The sequence below is a fragment of the Myotis brandtii genome, unplaced genomic scaffold, assembly GCF_000412655.1.
Source record: "Myotis brandtii unplaced genomic scaffold, ASM41265v1 scaffold399, whole genome shotgun sequence".
NCBI lineage: Eukaryota > Metazoa > Chordata > Mammalia > Chiroptera > Vespertilionidae > Myotis > Myotis brandtii.
In genome coordinates, this window is record NW_005365325.1 from 4,850,223 (window position 1) to 4,856,383 (window position 6,161).

At 34.3% G+C, this 6,161-nt stretch overlaps 1 protein-coding gene across 2 annotated transcripts in view; it reads right to left on the minus strand.

The window, feature by feature from the left end:
- Positions 1-6,161, minus strand: part of LUZP2 (leucine zipper protein 2) — a 317,411-nt gene that overhangs the window by 147,395 nt on the left and 163,855 nt on the right. The window lies entirely within an intron of this gene.

Below are 6,161 nucleotides of genomic sequence, written 5' to 3' on the forward strand. Positions count from 1 at the left end.
ATTTTCTATTTTTCTCTTCTGATCTTTTCAAGAAAATAAGACACATATTATAAATATCATTTTGAAAGAAAAAGTGAGTTCAGAGAAATTAAGTTACTACCCTAAAATTCTGTTATTCTATTTAAGGAATGAATGACTGAGGTGTGTGTGTGTGTGTGTGTGTGTGTGTGTGTGTGTGTGTGTGTGTGTGTTTAGCAGGGGAATGTATACAAGGAAACAGATGATTGCCAGCGCAGCATAGAACTGTAACTGATTGTAGAAGATTAAAATGATTAACTGGAGAACACAGGAGAGTTGGTATTCCAGGGGAAACTTCCTGGAGAAACTAATATAAAATACATAAGGTGCTCCTTCAAAGATAAGTAGAAATTAACTATATTAAGGGGGAAAGCATGTGTAAATAATATTGAAAATGAGCTTACTGAATTAAAAATAAAGCATACCTGTCAGATGGTTTGGAGACCTAATTAGGCAGTGGGAGGTTTGCCTTTGAAATGGAATGTGAAAAGCATAAGCAAAATTATGCAAGATTCTTAAGTAATGGTTAGGTGTTTGTGCATTGTTTTGAAAACAAGGGGAAGTAATTGAAGTGTCTGATTTATGTTTTGGCAATATTCTCCTGGTTAAAAACTGGGGAGGGAACTGAAGAAAGGAAGTTACCCTGGCAATAATCCAGGGAAATGATTGAGACTGCCTAAATTAGATTAGAAACACTGGAGGCAGGCAAGCTGGAATTGATTTCAGCAAAACATACAACATTGAATCAATAATATATAATTTAAAAGTATCTGTCTGCGTGTATTATAGGGAAAGAGTGGGAGGGCTTTTGTTATTAATGATGCTGTTTCTGGCTTAGGCAATTATTGGACACAGTCCTTCAACGAGAGAAGTCAGAGGAACAACAGTTTTTCAGTGAAAGTTGGGTTGACGAGTTTAAATATAAAACTTGGAGAAAAATGGCTCAAACTTTCTCTTTAGTTTTTAAATCAGTACCGGTAAAATGCAATACTAACACTGACCTTACTCAGATGGTTATGTATTAAATGGACCAATTTATGTAAAGCTTTAAACCCATAATAGGTAATTAAATTTAAAAATCTCTATTATTTATAAATCTGATGAATGTGTACTCTTTCTGAAGAATTATAAAGAAACTGGGTCTACCAAATGGCCCTAGTGATGATAAATGTGTGTCATCTTCAATAGGTTTCTATTATAATTCCTTATTTTTTAAATTTTTTATTTTATTTATTTTAGAGAGAAAGGAAGGGAAACGGAGATAGAAACATCAATGAGAGAGAAACATCTATGGGCTGCCTCCTACACACCCGCAAGCAGAGATTTAGCCCACAACCTGGGCATGTGCCCTGACCAGGAATTGAATTGGTGGCCTCTTGGTGAATGAGACAAAGCTCAATCCACTGACCCACACTGGCCAGGCACTTTTGCTCATTTTTAAAATGTAGGTCTCCAGCACTCATCCCATTCTTCTTGTTAGAAGAAAATTGGAATATCCCACTGCTAAGAACTTTAATGTGTCTCCCTGGTTTTGAGATTTTCACTAATGAACAGTAATCAGCCAGTAATCAGATAGTTATTAATGCCCCAGGTTTCCTTTCATCTCACTAGCAAAGTCAAATAATAAATAGTAAGGCTCATTTTCATCTAATTCTAATCATACAACTTTACTTCATGTTCCACCTTGCTTCTCCTGAATGTGGCAGAATTAACTGCCCGTAATAAATCACAATGTTAGATAACATGCATTGACAATGTATTACATACAAGATAGTGTTATATATACTTACTTATCTAATCTTCAGAACAACTCTATGAGATAAGCACTAATATTAACCCCACATTTTACAGTTGAAGAAATTGAGTCACAAGGATAGTAACTTCCAAGAACATATTTCTATTAAGGAAGAGGTATATCAGTCAATCTTCAGTTTTCAATGTCTTAACCATTATGCTGTGAGAACATACTGAGTTGGTTAGGAGTTTATTGCAATTACACAACAGAACTTACTGTGTATTGCTAAGTTCTGTGAGGGGTATAGTGAATGTTTAATTCACTGTGCCTCTGTGCCTAATTTTCCATATATTTTTATGTTCTTCTCAACACATTCACCTGAGCTGGAAATAGTCTCTCTCCTTTATTTAATATTTGTTAATGGCATGAGTGGAAAATGATACCTTCTATATCATATAATTTCTATCATTAGGAATATTGATTATATTTTCATAACTTTATCACTACTTATATTTTTCCTTTATGAATTATCTATGTATTCCTTTTATCCTCTCATATTTTGAGTTAGTTATTATACTACTTTCCTGAGGTTTCTGTAACAAGGTAACTACAGAATGGATGGCTCAAACAACATAAACTTTTTTGTCTCACAATTCTAGATGCTAGAAATCCAAAATCAAGTTGTTGGTAGAGTTGGTTCCTTTAGAGGCCTATGGAGGAATGATCTGATCCAGGTGTCTCTCCTTGGATAGCACATGTCTGTCTTCTCCTATGTCTCTTCACAGTGTCTTCTATGTGTGCCTCTGTGCCTAATTTTCCCTTTTTATAAAGACACCAGTCTTGTTGGTTTAGAACCCACTCGAACAACCTAATTTTAACTTGATGATTTCTGTAAACACCCATCTCCAAATGATGTTACATCTCAGGTACCTAAGGTTAGGGCTACAACCTAAGAATTTGGGGTGGGGGGGTATAATTCAACCCCTAACAGTAATTTAATGTATTGATGTCTAGAAACTCCTGCCCAGCATGGTTTTTAGTTGACTATCATTATATAGAAGTTATTTTTCAAATCTCTAATTGATATTTAAATTTACCAGACCATGTCATCTAAATAAGACTTAGCAGCATGGCAAGTGGATTGAAAATAGTTTCTTTTCTTGTAAAAATAAAGATCAATACCCCTAAGTTAAACAACAATTACAGATTTTCCCATGGGGGACAGTTTGCCACTGTCAATAAATAATTTTTTCATAGGAGTCTTACCTATAGAAAACATCTTGACATTGAGTAATTATAACCAGCAAACAAACTTATAAAGGAAGGAAAATATGCCAATAAAATAAAATAAAAACTCTAAAAAAAAATTTACCAGACCACAATTTCTTTCAAATAGATAGGTAGGTAGGTAGGTAGGTAGGTAGATAGATGATAGATAGTCAGAGAGAGATAAACATTTTCCTTTATGGCATTTGGATTTTGCTTGCCCAGGTAGATCTTCTCTACCCCAATACTGTTCCTTAACAATTTCTGTATGTTTATGAAAATATATTAGTTGTTTATTGCTGCCAAGCAACCAAATTAATTTTGGAATATATTTTATATACTTAGTAAGAGGTAGAAATATGACTTAGATAAGGTCAACCTGTTGTCCTAGCACGACTGGGACAATCCTTTCCCAACTCATTTTGAAATGACACTTTTCTGATATGCCAAATTCATATTTACTGTAAGTTGTGGGCCTTCTATTCTGACTTGTTGATGCGTTTGTCTGTTGCAGCACCATAGCATGGTTTAATTATTAAAACTGTATACTACATTTTGATATTTTCTAGATTTGCCCCCTATTGCTTTCAATTATAGTTTTATTATATATTTTCCGTATTTATTTCTCCTCAGTAAACATGAGAATCAGCTTGTCCATTTCATAAAAACTCCTAGAGGGAATTTAATTGAAATTGCGTTCATATTATAGTTATATATAGGAAAATAGGCAACAGTAGGGCATCTTCTAATCTCAGAGTGTCTCAGATATTGTTGTAGTATTTTTTGAATGTTTAATATTCATTTTATGTTTTCTTTATTAAGGTATTACATATGTGTCCTTATCCCCCCATTGCCCCCCAACACCCCACTCATGCCCTCACCGCCCTGGTGTCTGTGTCCATTGGTTAGGCTTATATGCATACATACAAGTCCTTTGGTTGATCTTTCCCCCTACCCCTGCCCTCCCCTACCTTCTCTCTGAGGTTTGACAGTCTGATCGATGCTTCTCTGTCTCTGGATCTGTTTTTGTGCATCAGTTTATGTTGTTCATTATATTCCACAAATGAGTGAGATCATGTGATATTTATCTTTCTCTGACTGGCTCATTTCACTTAGCATAATGCTCTCTAGGTCCATCCATGCTGTTGCAAATGGTAAGAATTCCTTCTTTTTAACCACAGTGTAGTATCCCATTGTGTAGATGTACCACCATTTTTTAATCCACTCATCTGCTGATGGGCACTTAGGCTGTTTCCAAATCTTAGCTATGGTGAATTGTGCTGCTATGAACATAGGGGTGCATATGATCACTGGGTCAAGTTCCGTTTTTTGAGGAAACTCGATACTGTTCTCCACAGTGGCTGCACCAGTCTGCATTCCACCAGCAGTGCACGAGGGTTCCTTTTTCTCCACATCCTTGCCAGCACTTCTCATTTGTTGATTTGTTGATGATAGCCATTATGACAGGAGTGAGATGGTACTGCATTATTTTTATAAGATTTAGTAATGTTCTATAGTTACTTCACATAGTTCTTACTCATTCCTTATTACAAGTATTGCTGTTATTGTGGATGGCTTTGTCCATTCAAATGTCTACATGGATGTTTCTGGTTTCCTTTAAAGCTATTGACTCTCTAAGTTGATTTTGATTAAAGATATCTTATTAAACAATTTTATTAGTTGCTATAGTTATTCAGTTGATTTGTTTTACTTTTTTTAAGTAGGACGTGACATTTTCTTTGTGTAATAACAACCATCTTTTTTTTTAAAAATAAAAGTTAAAACTTTTATTTCTTTTTTGTCCCTTGGATAATTGTACTGGCTAAGACCTCCAAAACAATGTTGAATAGAAAAAATGATGGCACAACTTCTGTCTTGTCTGTGGCTTTAAGATAGACAAATAAATTAGATTTTTGTACTGAGTAAAACATATGCAAATATTTGCTGCAATTTTCAGGTGATACCATTTTTCCTCAGGCCACTTTTAAATAAAATTTTATTTAGTTATACTAGTAACACTCATGGAAAAAAAAATCCCAAGGACACTCTTCATGAACTCTCACAAAATAAATATACAAAAAATGTTTGCAAATAGAAAAGGCATTTTAGAAGCTTTTCTTGGAACTCATCCATTTATTTCCTTTACTTTCCTCCACAATTGTAACCAATATTTTGACTAATATTGCTTTATAATAATTTGCCTATGTTTAAAATGTATATAAAGGGAATCACTGGATATGTCTAAGAATGGAAGTTCTCCATTATAGGGAATGTCTTTGTTCAACTTGGGTAAATGACTGTACTGCCAAAGAATTTTCCATTTAGCTGTAGAGCAGAAGTGGAGGATTCCAATTCTTTCATTCTTATCAACACTAGTATTTTAAAAAACTTTTCAGTCACCCTATTAGTTGTGTAATAGTATCTCATTTTAGCTATAATTTACATTTTACTGGTGACATATAAAAGTGAGCATTTTTGAAAGGATGATATTTACACATTATTTTTTATAAAACACCTATTCATGTCTCTTGCCTTTTTCCATTGCTTTGCCTATTGTTATTGTTGATTCATAGGTGGTACTTATACCATTTTTCATGTTGCAAATGTTTGCAGAATATAAATCTCTATACCCTTCATTTGGTCATGTGACTCTCCAATGGAATGTTAGTGGACATGACACCTCAAAGACTTTAAATATCTTTTGTCTCTTTTTGCTTAGTCTCTTGTTCCCCTGCTAATGGCTATGTGAAGAAATTCCCTCAAATAACTACTGTAACTTCAGGATGCTTCTGAAAGAAAACATGTAGAACCAACCTGAATTTGATTCATACTCTGAAGCAGAAACACCCCAGTGACTTTACTCTGAGTTTGAAAAATAACATTTGTTATTGTAAGCCATTAGGGTTCTAGAGTAATTTGTAATGTAGCAGTATCACAACAAAATCTTGTCTCATAAATGCATTCATTGAGACAATCACATACTTTTTTTCTTTTATACTATTAATGTGCTGAATTACATTAATTCATCTCACATGTTATGACTACTGTTTACATTAAATCAATCTTTTATTACTGAAACTAGAGGCCCGGTGCACAAAAATTTGTGCACTTGGGGGGCGGGGGAGGGGGGGGTCCCCCAGCC